This window comes from Canis lupus, chromosome 2 (genome assembly GCF_048164855.1).
Source record: "Canis lupus baileyi chromosome 2, mCanLup2.hap1, whole genome shotgun sequence".
Lineage (NCBI taxonomy): Eukaryota > Metazoa > Chordata > Mammalia > Carnivora > Canidae > Canis > Canis lupus.
The window spans coordinates 91,322,695-91,340,833 of NC_132839.1; the positions used below are offsets into that span (position 1 = coordinate 91,322,695).

Genomic DNA, 18,139 nt, shown 5'->3' on the forward strand with positions numbered 1-18,139 from the left:
AAGTATTCTGGTGAGGCACAGGGTGGCTCAGTCGGGTAAGCACCTGCTTTTGGCTCGGGTCATGATCCCAGGACTCTGGAGTGGGTCCTGCTTTAGGTTCCCCACTCATTAGGGGGCAGACCCCTTCTCCCTCTCCCTCTCCTTGTGTTCTCTCTCTCTTTCTCTCAAATAAATTAAAAAAAAAAACTTTAAAAATAGAAAAGTATTCTGGTTAAGAAAAATAATATTAGAGAACATAAACAAGAAGGGTGAGGAATGTGATTCAGTCTATGTGTACATCCACAGGAAGGTAATAATGTCTCATACAGGTAATGCTAGTGAAGACCCTCCTGTGTGCTAGACACTGTTTGATGTGCATTAACAGATTCAACCCTTGAATCAGTATTGTGGGATAGTAACTATTAATATACCTTTTTTCTTTTTTCTTTTCTTTTCTTTCTTTTCTTTTCTTTTCTTTTCTTTTCTTTTCTTTTCTTTTCTTTCTTTTCTTTCTTTTTTCAGACTAAAAAACTGGTTAATGTTTTTGTCCAAAAACTTTGAACTAGTAAATGGGAGACCTGGGACAACAGTAAAGACCACATCATAGGAACATCCTTCTCAGGATGCCAGTTCCTACTGTCTACCATGAAGCACTTCTCTCACCACCATCTTTACTGCCCCTGGGCACTGGGCTCTTGGCTACCACTTTGCACCTCTTATTCCAGATTCAGGTCTCGGGTATGGCTATCTCATGTCCATGTCTTGTCTTCAGGGGATCGAGAAGCAACTATCCAGCCTCAGATGGTTGCACTCATGCAATAACATATTTCTCAAAACTAGGAAAGAAGTTCAGATGCCTAGAAGCCAAAAGAGCACAACAGTCACTGTTCTCGCTTACGGTAACTACTAATAACGTTGGATGAAAAATCAAGACCTACGTAAAGATTACTATACAATTTAGTCAAATTGCAACTGTGGATAGCATTAATTGATAACAAATGTAAATGACCTTGTTTCTAAAAGAGACCATTTTGATTTCTATCCCAAACATAAACAATTTACAATCAGTAAAAAGAAAAGCTGAGGAGAATAATTGTATGCCTTGAATAAGTTCTTTAAAACTTGTTGAGAACCAATACTATGGGACTTTAATTCGCAGCAATTTATTCCAATATAAACTCAAATGTTAGATAATGCCAGACGTGAATGGAGGAAAGGGCTGAGAAAAAGAGTGAGCAAGCGAGATTTCTACTGCAAAATGCTTTTGACATGGTCCAGTTACTGCGTCACGACTTCATGTTTCTTAATCTTGGCAATAGAATAAAGTCCTCAGCAGAAGGACTTTTTTCAAGTCCAAAAACATGACACTTCAGAACTCTAACCATAACTTCTCTTTTTATGTCTACGGGATTTACAGTGTTTGCAGATGGAAGTAATTTAATACTGGGGTGATCTTTCATCTAGCCTGTTCTTTCAGTGACCTTATGTTTACTATAAGAAAACACCAACAAGGTGTCTGATTTCTTCATGGAAAAATGGCAACTATTTAAAACAAAAGGATTTTGTCCAGGAGAATCATAAATCTTTCACTGTTTCTGTAATTTAACCAAAAGAAGGGGGGGGGGCTCATTTGTTCTGTGAGGAGTGTTTGCCTGCGAGACAAGGCCAATTTGACTTTCTCATAAAAATGCATTTTTTTGAGGTGGGGGAAGATAGCAAGAGAATAAAAAGTCACTGTTCCATCTATGGCAGGAGAATCAAGTCTTTTCATTTCCATGGCTTTGCCTCAAACTGTCCGTAAGTTATCATTTTGAAAGAAAACCCCAGAATCCTTCCTGGTATTTCCCAGGATGCTTTAAAAATAATAGCAGGTTCTTTGTGTCCTTCATACATCTCTGCTTCAGCATGTGTGGCTCCTGCTGATTTTAAAGCCTGCTCTGCACCCCAGAAAGCAGACTCTTCTTGGGATGAGAGAAGCTCCTGGTAACCACAGTAACACACCTTTCCAGGGAATCTTCCCATTGACATTTAATAGGACGAGTAATAAATAATGGAATGAAATCTTTCAGCAGAAGACCAGAAGCTGCAACTGGAACAGTCAGGAAATGGATAACAGCTGCCTTTAAGGTGATGAGATGCAAGATGCCTTCCTAGATTGGAGACAATTTTTCCAATAAGAAAGAGAGTTTAAATCCAGAATGTCCATTCTGTTTACACCATAGATCCAGGAGATGAAAATGCCAAATACTCTTACGAGTATGATACTGCATCCAAAAATATGTTATGGACTCTAATCTAGAGTGTAGATTGGGTCATTGTGTGTGAATAACTCATTCAGCAATTACAATGTCTAAATATGTATTTTTATTATATTGAGTGAATCCCTGAACAGGGTTAAATATACTATTTTAAATAGTAATTACGTGTGAGGACCTAATGCACGCCGAAGTGTGCTTATCCTTGGAAATAGAATGGGGAACAAAGCACATGGGAGATAGAGACAAGGAAGAAGCAATGTAGAAGCAGGTACTTGAAGGTTGAGTAGAAGTTAGGTGAAAAGAGGAGAAAGGAGAGGATCCCAGGTAGAGGAAATAGCTCAGGCCAAGGACTTAGAGCAGAGAAATTACTGTGTATTGGGGAACTGAAATTGCTTCAGCATGTTGGTCTCTGGCCAAAAAACATATTCATTCAACATTCAAAAATATCCAGTTTTTTGTTCTATGAAACAGAAGGAAGTGCTCCAGGTGTTAAGGTATGACCATCAGCAAAGTAGAGAAGTTTCCTTGTCCTTGCGGAGCATATGACACAGTCTGTCTTCACAGTCCCCCACTCCCCTCCTCCCTCCTCCGTCCTCCATCCTCCCTCCTACCACATAGGGAAGAGGAGTTGATAATTTTGCAACAGCAACCACTGAAAACATATTTTCTTAAGATTTGGGGGAGGTACAAAATTATCAATTTTAATTAGTCTCAGTGGATATTTGGCATCAATAACAATGAATAGTACCCTAAAAAATGTATCAAGGACTGTGTTGGTTTCAGGCAGTATAAAGACAAACTTGATTTATAGATTCAGTATAATCCCAGTCAAAATCCTAGCCAGTTATTTTGTAGATATTGATAAACTAATTCTAAAGTTTATACAGAAAGGCAAAAGATCCTAAACTTTAAGTCTTACTATAAAAATAGAATCATCAACACAGTGTGGTGTTGGTGAAAGATAGACAAATAGACCAGTGAAACATAAAAAAGAACCCTAAAGTAGACCCACACAAATACAATTCGTAGTTGCTCAAACTCAGAAGTAGCCAAGATATCCTTCCATAGGTGAATGGGTAAACTAACTGTGGTATATCTAACAAGGGAATACTATTCAACAATAAAGAGAAATGAGTTATTGAGTCACAAAACTATGCAGTGGAAACTTAAAAGCATATTTCCAAGTGAAAAAAGTCAATCTGGAAAATTATATACTATATCATTCCAACTGTATGACATCGAGGAAAAGGAAAATAATGAAGATAGTGAAAAGATCATTGCAGCCAGAGGTCAAGGAGGAGGAAGGAAGGGAGGATCTATGGTTGGAGGAGGGGGGGTTAGATACTGAAACTATTCTGTAAGATGGTGTAGTCGTAGATACATGTCTCCATATGTTTGTCAAGACCTAGAGAGTGTATGACACAAAGAATGAGCCCTAATATAAACGTTGGATTTTCATTGATAATTATGTGTGAAGGTTGGTTCATCAATCGTGACAAATGTTGCACACTACAATGGAACGTGGATGGCAGTGGAGGGAATGTGTAAGGGGGGAAGGTAGGAGTATGTGGAAACTCTACGCCTTCCTCAGTTTTCCTATGAGCATACATGTGCTCTAAAGATGCCAAAGTTTATTAATTTAAAAAGAAAAACATATGAATAAGAAAATATCCTTGATCTTAGAGAGCCCCTGGTGACTTGGGTCATATCATCTATCTATCTATCTATCTATCTATCTATCTATCTATCTATCATCTATCTATCTATCTATCTATCTATCTATCATCATCTATCATCTATGTGATCCTATAATTCGTGAATCTATCTCTCTGTCTAGAATTATGACTTGTGTGATCATAGAGGAATACATAAAATTCATTGTGAGTACAGGAAACATAGATCAGGATTAATTCCCCTATACTTTGGTGGGTAAATCCAGCAAAGAGCTAAGGAGAAGAACTAACATTGTGTTGGACAGTGAAGGATGAGTAGGAGCCCACTGGTTTAAAAACAGTAGAAAACAGAGAAATATTCTTAAGCAAGACAAGGAGAAGTAAAAGTCATCCTGGAGAGTGTAACTAGAGCATATGGTATATGAGAGGAATAAGGAAGAGATAAATAAATTGATTGTTAGTCTGGAGCCAGATTCTAAAGGGCCCTCTAGATCTTAGGCCTTGAGGGCCTGTTCCATGCAGGCATGGTGCCAGGCACCACCTATGCCTCATTTTGTAAATACTCATAACAACCTTACAAAACAGGTATTGTTAGCTTGATTTTACTAAAGAGGACACTGTACTCAGGAAGACACACTAATTAGCCTGAGTTCAAGGCTGGTAGATCCTGCCAAGGAGCTCAGTGGGCCTCAGTGAGGCTGGAGAAGGGAAATGATGTGCTTCCCTCTACAGAGAAGATCAACTGGATGCTCTTTTCAGACACCTGAGGCATTGCTTTCCATCCTTATTCCAACAGACCAAGGAGATTCTAGTCCTCTCCTTGAACTGGAATGCCAGCTCTAGAATTCACTGTTAATTAAGCACATTATTCCTCAGATATTGAGGGATTGAAAGGAAACAGAAAAGCTCAGTTGTAGAGGCAAAAATGATATTGCAGAAATTAGACAATAGTGGTCATATGTATTAACTTAGATCTTTGAAAAATCACCCCTGGGACACCTGGGTGGCTCAGAGGTTGAGCACCTGCCTTCGGCTCAGGGCATGTCCCAGGGGTCCTGGGATCGAGTCCCACATCGGGCTCCCTGCAAGGAGCCTGCTTCTCCCTCTGCCTGGGTCTCTGCCTCTCTCTGTGTCTCTCATGAATAAATAAGTAAAATCTTAAAAAAAAAAAAAGGAAAAAAGAAGAAAGAAAAATCACTTCTGCTGTGTGTATGTGTGGTTGGGGGGTATAAAGTAGCGAAGCCACTCCGCTCCTGGCAGACAGGGGAGGACTTGTGGTAAGTAGGTAAGCGTAAAGAGTATGGAGAGGCAACAAAGAGGAGCCCCCCCTCCCCGTCACATCCCCACTCCATGGAAGAAAAAAAAAAAAAAGACTCTAAGTAGTTCAAGCGATTCAACTAGGGAGAGTAAGAAGAGAGAAACACAAACCTCCAGGCTCCAAAGACTTAGTGATTCTTAGATACCGATCTGCGATTTCTGATCGGTTTGGAAGTATTTCAGTGGTTGCCTTGCTTTGTTGAATATTCATTCTGGTATTATTTCAGGCTGTTTTGCTGAAATTATTCCAATTATAGGTTTCTTTGGCTGTTTGTGTATGCGCGTATACACATACGCACGCACAATCAATAATTTAGAAAACATTTACTTGAATTCAAATAATATTAGATGTTTGTCTCCCCCACTGGGTTATGAGTTTTAGCAGTGCAAACACAATGTATAAATAGCACATTGTATAGTGTCTGGTGTATATTAATGCTTAATAAATATTTGTTGCATAAATTCATCTCCTTTTATAAGACAGTTTCCTAGAAACCATGTTGATGTCAGGCAAGAGCCTGTGCTTATTGTCTTTTTATATCAGAGGAGTTGAAACCACAAAAGGGGCAAGATACAGCAGCTAGACCTCGTCGCTCTGTCCGTAGGCCCTGCTTGAGTACCTGACTGCGGTCCAATCCCCTTTCCTAACACACAGCCTTTCTCTCATCTGGCTTCTTTCTGTCCCTGTTCCCCTGGTAATTTTTTTTAAATTTTATTTTATTTTTTCTCATAACTTGATGTTGCATCAGCTACAGCTGCCCTTTACAAATCACCTCTAACCTTCACTTTTTGTCCTCACTTTTGCTTATCCTGCTCTTGGCTCCGTGCATCTGGCCCTCGGAGGCATGTCTTTCTAATCCTCAGGATTTTAGGCCCTTCTCCTGGGGCAACTGGGATTTTTAAAGTTGGTTGGAACATAAAGATGTCCAGATAGCTCTATTTCATGGGGTTTAATAGTACAAATAGAGTGCTCAAGTGTGTTCATTTGATTTATAAACACACGGCGTTGTCACTGAGACCCCTTGGGAGAAGAATATTTGTACAATTATGTCTAGCTTTTACTAAAGATAATTTTGTGTCTGTTTAAGGTATGAAGGAGTTCTTTCAAGAAATGTTATCTGATTCTTAGTTTTCAAACACTTTCAGCAAACTTTCTGTTGTTTACGGGGATTGGTGTTTATATTAATATTACAGATAACTTTGTAAATAAAGACACATGGCTCAGATTCTGTGGACACTAAAGTTGCTCATAATTTGCAAAGAAGGCTTAACTTCTTATTTTTCATATAATTATTCAAATAGTCAAGTAAAACGTATAACTATGATTAACGGGACATTTATGAGAGCTGTTACTTTCTGTTAAAATACCAGAAACACAAAGAGTTTAGTCTATTACTGATATAGGAAACATCTTTCAATGTTATGAATTATTTGGATAAGATAACACGCATTATGTGTTTTTTGGTTGGTGTTTTTGGGTTTCTTTCTTTCTTTCTTTTTTTTTTTTTTTTTTTTTTTCTGGGAAGCCAGGCCACTGTGAGCAGAAAACAGATTCTATGGCCACCGGCCCACAGAAACTAGTGGGCCTCTCTGGCAGGGCATGAAGGAGTTTGATCCTTGGTCTAATTAGGCATACTCCCTCTGGGACTCTGCTTAGAAGTCAAAATTAAGGCTTGCCTTGTTTCCTTGCAGTGATGGGGAAATCCATTTCAATTCAGCAGCATTCCCTTGACTTGAACACATTTGGGGACTTGGAAGCATAGCAGAGCAAGCTCAAGGGTTACAGACTGGAGCTGCCAGTTAGCAGAATTGGCAGGCACCCCTCCTAAGCTTTTTGGTTTAAAGAGGCTGCTTCCCTCCCACAAGGAAGAAGCCAGAACCATATGGCCCAAACCCCAGGTGGCTCTCCTCCACGGCTTGTGGTTCCCCTGAAACTTATTCTCCAGACTTGAGGCCTGCCAGAGATTCTCTGATGGCAGACACATACAGGCATGGTTCTGTAGCTGGTGGGGAAGATAAACATGCAATTCACCCCCAAAGACATGGGTGGTGCACCTACTATGTGTCAGACATCTTCCTATGAAGAGGGAGATGAAGATGCTCTTGTCTCCTCCCTGGAGTAGCTTACAGTTGTGTGGCTTATTCACTGCTGCTGTTGATCTATCATACATTGAACAACTAGAAGGGGAATTAGGAGCAGAGAAACTCTGATATGAGAATATTATGGAAAATTACAAAGAACACCGCACTCTGAGTCCTAGGACTCTGATCTCTCTCTGGTTCCATTACTTAGCCATTATGGATGAAATTAATTAACTAATGAAATACTTCTTTTTTTTTTAATTTTTTTTTATTTATTTATGATAGTCACACAAAGAGAGAGAGAGAGAGGGGCAGAGACACAGGCAGAGGGAGAAGCAGGCCCCATGCACCGGGAGCCCGACGTGGGATTCGATCCCGGGTCTCCAGGATCCTGCCCTGGGCCAAAGGCAGGCGCTAAACCACTGTGCCACCCAGGGATCCCCATGAAATACTTCTTGACCTGTATACACTCTGCTCACGTTGCTAAGATTTTTTTTTTTTTTATTTCTTACGTTCCTAAGATTTAAGGATACTACTATAAATAAGATATGGTCACTGACATCAAGATGTTTACTCTTATGCCATTTGAGTTTTAGTTTCCTCATTTATTGAATATATCATTACTGCCCTTTTCATCTCACTAAACTATTTGGAGAAGCAAACTTGATAATATACATGAAAACTCAATTACAAAAAAACTGTACATGTATATGCAGCAGATTTATACAGCTTATTACATATAAGCGATTTTCAAGGTGTGAAGTATCCAAGCTAGTACATCCTGGTATTAGAGAACAAAGCAAAAAAAAATCCATTTTTGAACTTTCAGACCACTATTTCTTCCCGTACAGAAGTGGTTCTGGGAGTGTGGTCTTGGACCAGCAACATCACACCACCTGGGAATTTAGTAGAAATGCAGATTGATGGGCATCATTTAGAATTAATCAATTAGAAACTCCGGGGATAGAATTCAGTGGTCTGTTTTCACACCCCTCCACATGATACTGTTATAACCCGTCAAAGTAGAGGACCACAAATATGGACCGTCCTGTCTTTCCCCAGCTAAACTGTCACGCCTTTTCCATCCTGGCCAGCAGATTGTCAAAGTCTCTTCAGGTTTAGAAGAATTTGAATCTGAGAAGCGAGGGAGACTTAAGGAGCCTAATTCATGCAAATGATAACTTTATTTTGTTTCATCTTTTATTGATCAACGTATTTGTTCACCATACATTTATTGAACACACATTATGTACCAGGCATCACACTCTGCTCTTCTTCATAGCTTTCTGTTTTCCATGTGGCCTTAACTTATTTAAATGACATGATATATTTTTTAAAAAATTAAAAAGCATATCCTGACATTGCTCTCAAGCCCTGGAACATAACTTTATCCATTTGCTACTCAAAGATCTGTTTCCTTTTTCCCCCCTCTATTTTTTATTGTCCTTTCCCCTTCAACTAAGAGCCAGAGAAGACAATGGGGGCTAATATGTTGATGCATTTTCCTCGTGTACACGAAGACTTTATTGAAAACTCTCCATGGGAAGCTTGTCTTTGTTTTACTGCAATTCCTCAATAACCTGGTGACCTCGAAGAGGCAATTCTAGCTTGAAAGCTGAAACATCTTACTGCCTGCCAAAAGTGAGAGGGACCTGCACTTTGGGGTTTGTGGAGATTTTATGTATTTGAAGGAATATTCCCTAGGTTATATCCTCTTCAGAGACCAGAACCAAGGCATTCAGAAACAGCTGTGCAGTGGGAAACTGTCAGGGTAGATTCTTCATGTTCAGCTAATGGGCCCCACACAAGCCTTATTGAGAGGAAGCCTACAGACCAGCGGTTAGAACACAGGAGCTGAGCTTCAACTGTTCCTTTGGTTTACAGAGCTTTCTCTTTTCTCCACACGCTCTGAGAGAGAGTTAATTTGGGGAAAGTTGAAGGCTTGCTATGTCCAGCTCCCTCTTTCTTTCTATCCCTATCTCTTATGGCTCCTTTCCGTCTCTGAAATTCTTGGTGCTTTTACAAAGGAGAGCACAACCCAGTGAAGCTGTTACATACCCTGGTGAACCTGACCTAGTACGCTTCCCTCCTTGGATGTTAGGCTCATATATGATGACATATATGATGATTGCCAACAAATGTTGGCAATTTGTTAATATACTTTAATGAAGCCTGTCCATTTCCAAGAGAATCACCCAGAAAGGGTTATGATCAATACAAAAAAGCATAAATATCATCAACATCTTGTATCACCATCAATGAATGCAGATGCCTCTTTGCTTATAGGGCAAGTGAATTAGAATTCTCTGCCCTTAAAGTCGTGGAAAAAGGAATGGCAACAGAAAGAAAAATTAAGATTTAAAAGTTTATATGTTTTGCTAAACAGCAAGTCACTTTACTTCTCTAGAAATTAGTTTCATCCAAAAATGAGAGCAGCGAATGCTCATTATGCATTGTTTTAGGCATTTTTCAACTATCAATGAACTGAAATTAATATTTTTTAATGATTAATTAATTAATTTAACAGAGAGAAAGAGAGAGAGAGTCCGCACAAACAGGGGAAGGAGCAGAGGAAGAGGGAGAAGCAGACTCCCCATGGAGCAGGGAACTTCACACAGGGCTTGATCCCAGGACCTTGTGACCATGACCTGAGCTGAAGACAGACACTTAACCAACTGAGTCACCCAGGTTCCCCCAATGAACTAAATTTATGACACAATCCTGTGATGGTAAATTTTATGTCAACTAGACTGGGCCACAGAGTGCCCAGGCGTTTGGTCAAACATTATTCTAGGTGCATCTGTCAGGGTGTGTCTGGATGAGATTAAAATTTGAATTAGGACATTGAGTAAAGCAGTTTGGCCTTCTGAAAGGTGGTGGTGGTGTTGGGAGGTGTTTCTCATCCAATTAGTTGAAGATTTGAATGGAACAAAAGATAGATTAAGGGGGATCCTGCTGTTTCAGTGTTGAGTTGGGTCATTGGCCTTCAGACTCAGACTCAAACATGGTCTCTTCCTGGGTCTTTAGCCTGAAGCTTTCATACTAGACTTTCTCCGATGACTCTCAGACCCTCAGATTTGGACTAGAACAACAACATTGGCTCCTCTGAGTTTACAGCTTGCCATGTACAAGTCCTGTGGTTTATTAGCTTCCATGACTGTGTGAGCCAATTCCTGATAATAAACAAAAGTCTCCCTCTCAGTTTCTACTTACACACACACACACACACACACACACACACACACACACACACATCCTATTGGTTCTGTTCTCTGGCTAATACCAAACCTGTGTCGTAGATACTACTGGTATCTCCATTTTACAGACAGGGAAACCCATACTAAAAAAAAAAAAAAATAGGTAACTTTCTGTGATGGTTTAAAGGTATGTCCATAGATTCCTTGATACTCCTATCCCAAGAAAGGAAGGATAAGTCTTGTCCCCTTTAGTTTCTTATTTTTATTAAGTTCTTTTTTAATTCCAAGATAAATAAAAATAGTACTATATTACTTTCAGTTGCATAATATAATGACTCGACAATTCTGTACATTACTCAGTGCTCATCATGATAAGCATCACTCATTAATCCCCATCACCTCCCTACCCCCCCCACCTCCCAACCACCGACCTACCTTCTGGTAACCATCAATTTGTTCTTTTATTTAAATAAGAGTCTGTTTCTCTTGCTTTTCCTTTCTTCTGCTCATTTGTGTTGTTTCTTAAATTCCACATGAGGGAAATCATATGGTTTTTGTCTTTCTCTGACTGATTTACTTTACTTAGCATAATACTCTCAAACTTTGTGTCTGGTGTAAGAACGTGGTCCAGTTTCATTCTTCTACATGCCGCTGTCTAGTTTTCCCAACACAATTTGTTGAAGAGACAGTCTTTTCCCCGTTGGATATTCTTTCCTCCTCCATCAAAACATTAATTGACCATATAATTATGAGTTTATTTCTGGGTTTTCTATTCTGTTTTATTGATCTATGTGTCTGTTTTATGCCAGTACCATACTCTTCTGATTACTACAGTTTTGTAATAAAACTTGAAGTCTGGAATTGTGATACCTCCAGTTTTATTTTTCTTTTTCAAGATTGCTCTGGTTATTTGAGGTCTTTTGTGGCTCCATACAAATTCTAGGATTGTTTGTTCTAGTTTTGTGAAAAATTCTGTTTGATATTTTGATAAGGATTGGATTAAATGTGCATATTGCTTTGAGTAGTAGAGACATTTTAACAGTATTTGTTCTTCTAATCCATGAGCATTGGAACATCCTTCAATCTCTTTATGTCATCTTCAATTTTTTTCGTCAATATATTATATCTATCAGAGTATTTTGTTAAGTTTATTCCTAGATATTTTATTATTTTTGGTTCAATTTCAATGGGATCATTTTCTCAATTTTTCTTTCGACTATTAATAATTCATTTTTAATGAATAGTATATGGCAGACATGATGGGATGTCCCTCTTAAGACTAAGTCATAAAAAAAACTCTGTTTTCTGTCCTGGTCTCTCTGTCTGTCTCTGTCTCTCTATTCCAGGGAAGCCAGTTACTATACTTGTGAGCAGCTCTATGACGTGACCCATATAGTGAGGAATTTAAACTTCCTGCCAATAGCCACAGAAGCCAACTTGGATTCTTGCACTTGTTCAGATGACTCCAGTTCATAAGAGATCCTAAACCAAAACTAGCTAGCTAAGCCTCTCCTGGATTCCTGACCTTTATAAATGGTGTGTGATAAATGTTTATTATTTTAAGTTTCCAAGTTTGGGATAGCTTGTTACACAGCAAGATATAACAATTACATTTGCCAAAGGTCACACAATTCATAAAAATCAAGATCCCAACCCAGGCAGTATGTCTCAGGATCAATAGTTTTAAAAGTACCTCCTGTTGCCTATCTTAACCACGCAGTATTACGGACCATAAACCTTTGATTACCATCCCCACCCCAAAATAACTGACAAAAGAGAAGGTCAAAGCCTCCATATTTCACTTCAAATAGTTCCTGCCATGGATCCTCTTTAAAAGAAACAGTAAATCAGAGTAACGGAGTAGATTTTCCTCTAGTTATTTGACCTCAGAGATGTTCTTGCCAAACCTTACCTAACAGGTGAGATTGAGGCTCAGTTATGCCCTAGCCCAAGTGACTGTCTGAAAGAGGGTTGAGCACTTTTAATTCTTTTCTTATTGAAAAAAAATAATATTTTGTAAGACACAAGCTAATTGAGGCAACTGTTTAATTGAGATTTGGTTTAATAACTTTTTTTCTTGAGCAAGGAATTTTTATTTTTTATTAGTTTCAGAGGTAAAATTCAGTGATTCATTGGTTGTATATTAAACCCAGTGCTCATTACATCAAGTGCCCTCCTTAATTCCCTTCACTCAATTACCCCATTCCCCACTACCTTCCTCCCCAACCCTCAGTTTGTGTCCTAGAGTTCAGCGTCTCTTACGGTTGATCTCTCTCTCAATTTTCATCTTATTTTATTTTTCCTTCCCTAATAATTTTCTGATATCATTTTCAAAGAGTAATGGCAATGATAGGGTGACCAAATAGCATCCACTTCCCCAGAGACTCATCTTAGGACAGAATAATAATCCCTATGATGAGTCACAGGTCCCTAAATGTGCCTTACTTCTCACCTCAAGGCCTTTGCATAGGCTGTTACCACTGTCTAGAAGGACCTCCCCACCTGGCATCTCCTGATACTCCTGATATGCCTTACATGCAACTGCCTCCCTCATTCCTTGAGACTCAGTTACATATTCAGTGCCTTCTAAGATACCTTCTTGTTACCATTTTACCCACTGCAACTCCTTGGATCCCAATAGCAATTTAGATGGCATAACACAGACTAAAATAATTTTTTTGGAAGCAAACAGACAATGATTTCTGTCAAGCTTGTGATATATACTGGCTTGGTGTCCTTGGCTGAGTGTCCCAACCCCACTAAACTTGCTCTTTTATCAGGTAGAGATGTAAGGGTTAAATGACTCCATAATTGAGAATGGCCCTGGCATACAAAAATATATTTTTTTCCAAAAATATCTTAAATAAATATTAACTATTATTTTCATTGTGTGAAGTACTCATCAAAATGCATGCAACACCAAAAAAAATGCATGCAACATTTTCAATTATTTTCTCTTTTATAAGAGACGCTATTTTATTGAAATATAGTTGACACACAATGAGAATAAGTGCTTTCTGAATGAATGAATGTTATTTTAGTGTCTTGTCTTTATAGCAGTGCTGGCTGATGCTATGAGAGTGAGAGGAATTCTTGCTCATTTATCCTCACTGCCACTTCCTTTAAATATATCTCCAACTGAATTCCATAAGTTTGTTTCTAGCCAATCATCTTGCCAAATGTTGAGGTCTTAAACCTTGATTCATAATGACACCCCTCCCTTTTTTTCACCCTTTTTGAGCATTTTGTAAATTGTGCATTCTACACCTTTCTCATTTGCTGCCTTTCTTCATGCCAAGGGCGTCTGACTGAATCCAGCCCTCATTTCCTCTAGTTCTCTTGCTTCAGCCACCTCTGGTGAGTCATAGCTTCTACACTGAGTGTCTCCAGCTCCAACATTCTATTCTCCATGTCGATATATTTATTTCTCCCCAAATGGCTCTTATCATATTACTCCCTGCAAAACATAATGTATTGGCTGTCCATGTCTCAGAAACGAGAAATCTCACATATTTGTTGCAGATTGCAGTGAAGACACATTGCCTACGTTTACCGTATTCATGTTCTCCCCTTTATTGAAACCGTATGGTTTTTGCTTCCATAACACACCCCCGTGCTTTTCCATCTCCAGGCTTTTAACCATTCCTTTTTCTAGAAAGCCCTCTTGCTCCAGCTTTGCCTGTGGAAATAAAGTTGTCTTGCAAATACTGCCTCACATGTCACTTTCTCCATGAAATCTTTCTTCATTACCTCACCCTTTTCCCAGGTCCAGCTGCTTCATTTTCTCCTTCCTATCTCCATGGCCCTTTGCCTCTTGTTTACAAGATTTCTCCTACGCTTTGTGTAATGAGATTTTGTCTCCTTCTGTTGCAGATTTCAAATTTCTTGTACTTTAACCACCTTGATAATCATCTCCCTTCTGAAGATAAGTGCCGTGCTTTGCATCAAATAAAGTCTCGGATCCTGAATTGAATTGCATTATATAACCAGTTAAAATTCCTGGTGATATAGATATAATTAGAATTATATAAATGCAGTCTAAGATAGAATCATCTCTTTTCCACAGAGTTTTTGAGAGTGACAAACACTTGCTATTTAGGCAACTCTAGCAAAAACATCTTTACTTAAGTGTCATTATAATGTGGAGAAATTGTATGAATGTTTGGGATTGAAATTTCTGTCTGTCTGCCTTCCAATTACTAGAAAACCCAAACTAGCCAACTCAAGATGGACTTTTAACAAAATACCTCCCTGTAATGATAATTGCTTTTGGGCTTCAAACTGACTTATTTACTAGCTTTTCGATTGAAAGTCATTTCTTTTTAGGACCTGAAGGGTTTTTGCACTGCCTGGGGAATTGGGCAGCCGCCTTTAATTAGAAAAAGGCCAAGATATTCAACATACAGTAGGATTTGTAATATTTGTGATGGGGCTGGGGCGAGGTGAGGAGAAAGTGTAGGTTCAAGAAGGGTGAAATTACTCATTTTTTACCTTTTGTATGTTATTTTCCTGAGTCAGTGGGACAGAGGAAAAACAAAGAATTCTGATTTGTATTCACTCAACACACAACCCTGGACAGACGCAATGGGTACTCTGTGATGATTACTGGCCAGCTTAGAAAGTGCTCTCTACAGAGCTACATGAAACTTAGACCTGTTCACATGAGGAACAAATGGTACTAGGGAAATAAAATACATATTTTCAAGTATGTATTGTTAATTATATTTTTAAAATTAGGGTTTACATCCACATTTGATCCAATAATTCTTAGCCTTAATAAAAACGGCATGTTGCAGAATTCCCACCAGAAAGTTGAGAAGTATCTGGAACACAGAAGACAGGTTTGGCTCACAACACAAAAGGCCCTTGACTTCCAGAGGCAATATTTTTCTTTGAAAATTATTAAGCCCTTCAAATTTTGTTAATAAATCTGTTTGAAGTAGAGTTGAGGACTCTATGCCAGCTAGCTACAAACAAAATAGGTGTCTAATTTTGTTTATGCATTTTGTATTTTTTATTGTTCTTTAGGTGCTTACCACATTTATACAAAAGGAAACAGAAATTCAACGTCTTGGAAATCTCAAATTATCTTCAAAATGCAAGTTACTTTTCTTAATAATCGTAAACTTTTGGGATTGTGAAATAAGCAACACAATTTCATTCAGAAAGGAACATTAACCCAAACACAGATTTTTTTTGTAAGGAAATTGGATTTCCCCCCATCTTTCTCTAGAGACCTGGGAATATTACCAAGGACTAAAATAATTAATTGTCACTAAAGGACACACTTATCAAATATCATTTACATCAAATTTGAGGTTCCCTTTTTTTCCATATTTAATAGCCAATTAAGATGTAGAAATGTGCCTGTTAAAGAATATCACAACTATGTTAATAGTGAAGCAACAATTTTATGAAAGCTAATCCAGGAGATCATTCCGAATTTTCTTACAAAGGAAATTAGCATTGATAGTCATCTTTCTGGCAGCAGAAGAAAATGAAATATATCATTTCCAGATGTGTCTATAACACATAAAAATATATTTGAATTTTATGGGCTTAGTAAAATAATAATTTAGCTTTACAAAATTGTCACATTGAGAAATTCGTTTGCCCTAGAAAGTCAGTATTTATTCCATCAAATACTATTCAAAGTCTTTAAACAATACATACTTTACTGAATTTAATTAAAATTAGATTAATTTAATTTTAAGATAAAACATTATGAAGGCCACCGAGTATATCACTGATAGTCATATAATGAATCTTTTTTTTTTAAGGTTTTGTTTGACTCTGGTTGACGTGCAATATTGCTTCAGTTTCAGGTTTACAATATACTGATTCAACATTTCTACATATTATGCTCACCCAAACCGTAGCCACTACCTGCCACCATAAAATACTATTACAGTATCATTGACTATATTCCCTATGTTGTACGTCTTATTCCCAGGACTAATTATTTCATAACTGGAAGCCTATATCTCCCACTCTTCTCCACCCATTTTGTCCATTCCCTCACCACCACCACCACCACCACCACCCCCATGGCAACCTCAGCAGTCTCTGTTCTCTGTTGCAGTCATTATTTTTCTGATTTTCAAGATGTCTGCTTCTGTGGACATTAATTTTTTTTCAGTTTCTTTTTTGTTTGTTTGTTTTTATTTTAATTCCAGTTAGTTAGCATACAGTATACTATTAATTTCAGATGTACAATATAGTGGTTCCACACTTCCATCCATCACCCAGTGCTCATCATGACAAGTGCCCTCCTGGATCCCACCTCCTATCTCACCCATCCTCTCACCCACCTCCTCCTCTCTGTAACTATAAGTTCATTTTCTATAGTTAAGAGTCTGTCTCTTGGTTTCTCTCTGTCTCTCTCTGTCTCTGTCTCTCTCACTCTCTCTACCTACCCCTGCTTATTCGTTTTGTGTCTTAAATTCCACATATGAGTGGAATTATACAGTATTTGTCATTTTCTGACTTATTTTGCTCAACATTTCACTCTCCAGCTCCATCCATGTTTTTGCAAATGTCAAGATCTCATTATGTTTATGGCTGCATAGTATGCCATTACATGCATACCCCACATCTCCTTTATCCATGCATCTATCCGTGGACACATGCTTGGGCTGCCTCCATGCTTTGGCTACTATAAATAATGCTGCTATAAACATAGGAGTGCATGTATTCTTTTGAATTAGTGTTTTTCTATTCTTTGGGTAAAGAATAGCAGCATGATTGCTGGGTCATACGGTAGCTCTATTTTAAACATTTGGAGGAATCTCCATACTGTTTTCGACAGGGCCTGTACCAGCTTGCATTCCCACCCACAGTGCATCAGAGTTCCTTTATCTCCACATCCTCACCAATACCTGTTGTTTCTGGTGCAGTTGATTTGGGCCATTCTGACAGATGTGAGGTGATATCTCATTGTAGCACCAATTTGCATTTCCCTGATGGTAAGTAACAATAAACATATTTTCAATGTGTTTGTTGGCCATCTGGATGTCTTCTTTGAAGAAATGTGTGCTCACGTCTTCTATCCATTTTTAATTGGATTATTTGGTGTTTGGATGCTGAGTGGTATAAGCTCCTTATATTTTTTCAATCCTAACCCTTTATCAGGTATGTCATTTGCAAATACCTTCTTCAATTCTGTGGGTTTCCTTTTTGTTTCGTCAATAGTTTCCTTCACTGTGCAAAAGCTTTTTATTTTTATATAGTCCTAATAGTTTACTTTTTGCTTTTGTTTCCCTTGCCTCAGGAGACATATCTAGAAAAAGTTGTCATAGCCAGTGTCGTAAATGTTACTGCCTGCATTCTCTTCTAGGACTTTTATGGTTTCAGGTCTCAATTTAGGTTTTAATCCATCTTGAGTTTATTTTTAACTTTCGTACTTTGCATGCTATATTATAGTAGTGGACTTTCTAGAAGAATTATATTCCTATAAAAATCTTTCTTTAGGGAACACTGATAAATATTTCACTCTTTTTTTTTCTGTGAAAATGCACACATGGGGCACCTGGGTGGCTCAGTGGTTGAGCACCCACCTTTGGCTCAGGTTGTGATCCCGGGGTCCTGGAATAAGTCCCCCATCAGGGTCCTCACAGGGAGCCTGTTTCTCCCT

At 38.4% G+C, this 18,139-nt stretch overlaps 1 long non-coding RNA gene across 4 annotated transcripts in view; it reads left to right on the forward strand.

The window, feature by feature from the left end:
• LOC140610713 (uncharacterized) overlaps window positions 1-18,139 on the forward strand; it is a 46,856-nt gene that overhangs the window by 16,564 nt on the left and 12,153 nt on the right. For 3 of the 4 annotated variants that reach the window (XR_012012267.1, XR_012012266.1, XR_012012278.1), the window contains one exon: window positions 15,535-15,802. The exons of the other annotated variant lie outside the window; for it this stretch is intronic. This is a non-coding gene — a long non-coding RNA (uncharacterized lncRNA). Of the gene's footprint in view, window positions 1-15,534; window positions 15,803-18,139 lie in introns of those variants that run through there. 4 annotated transcript variants of the gene reach the window in all.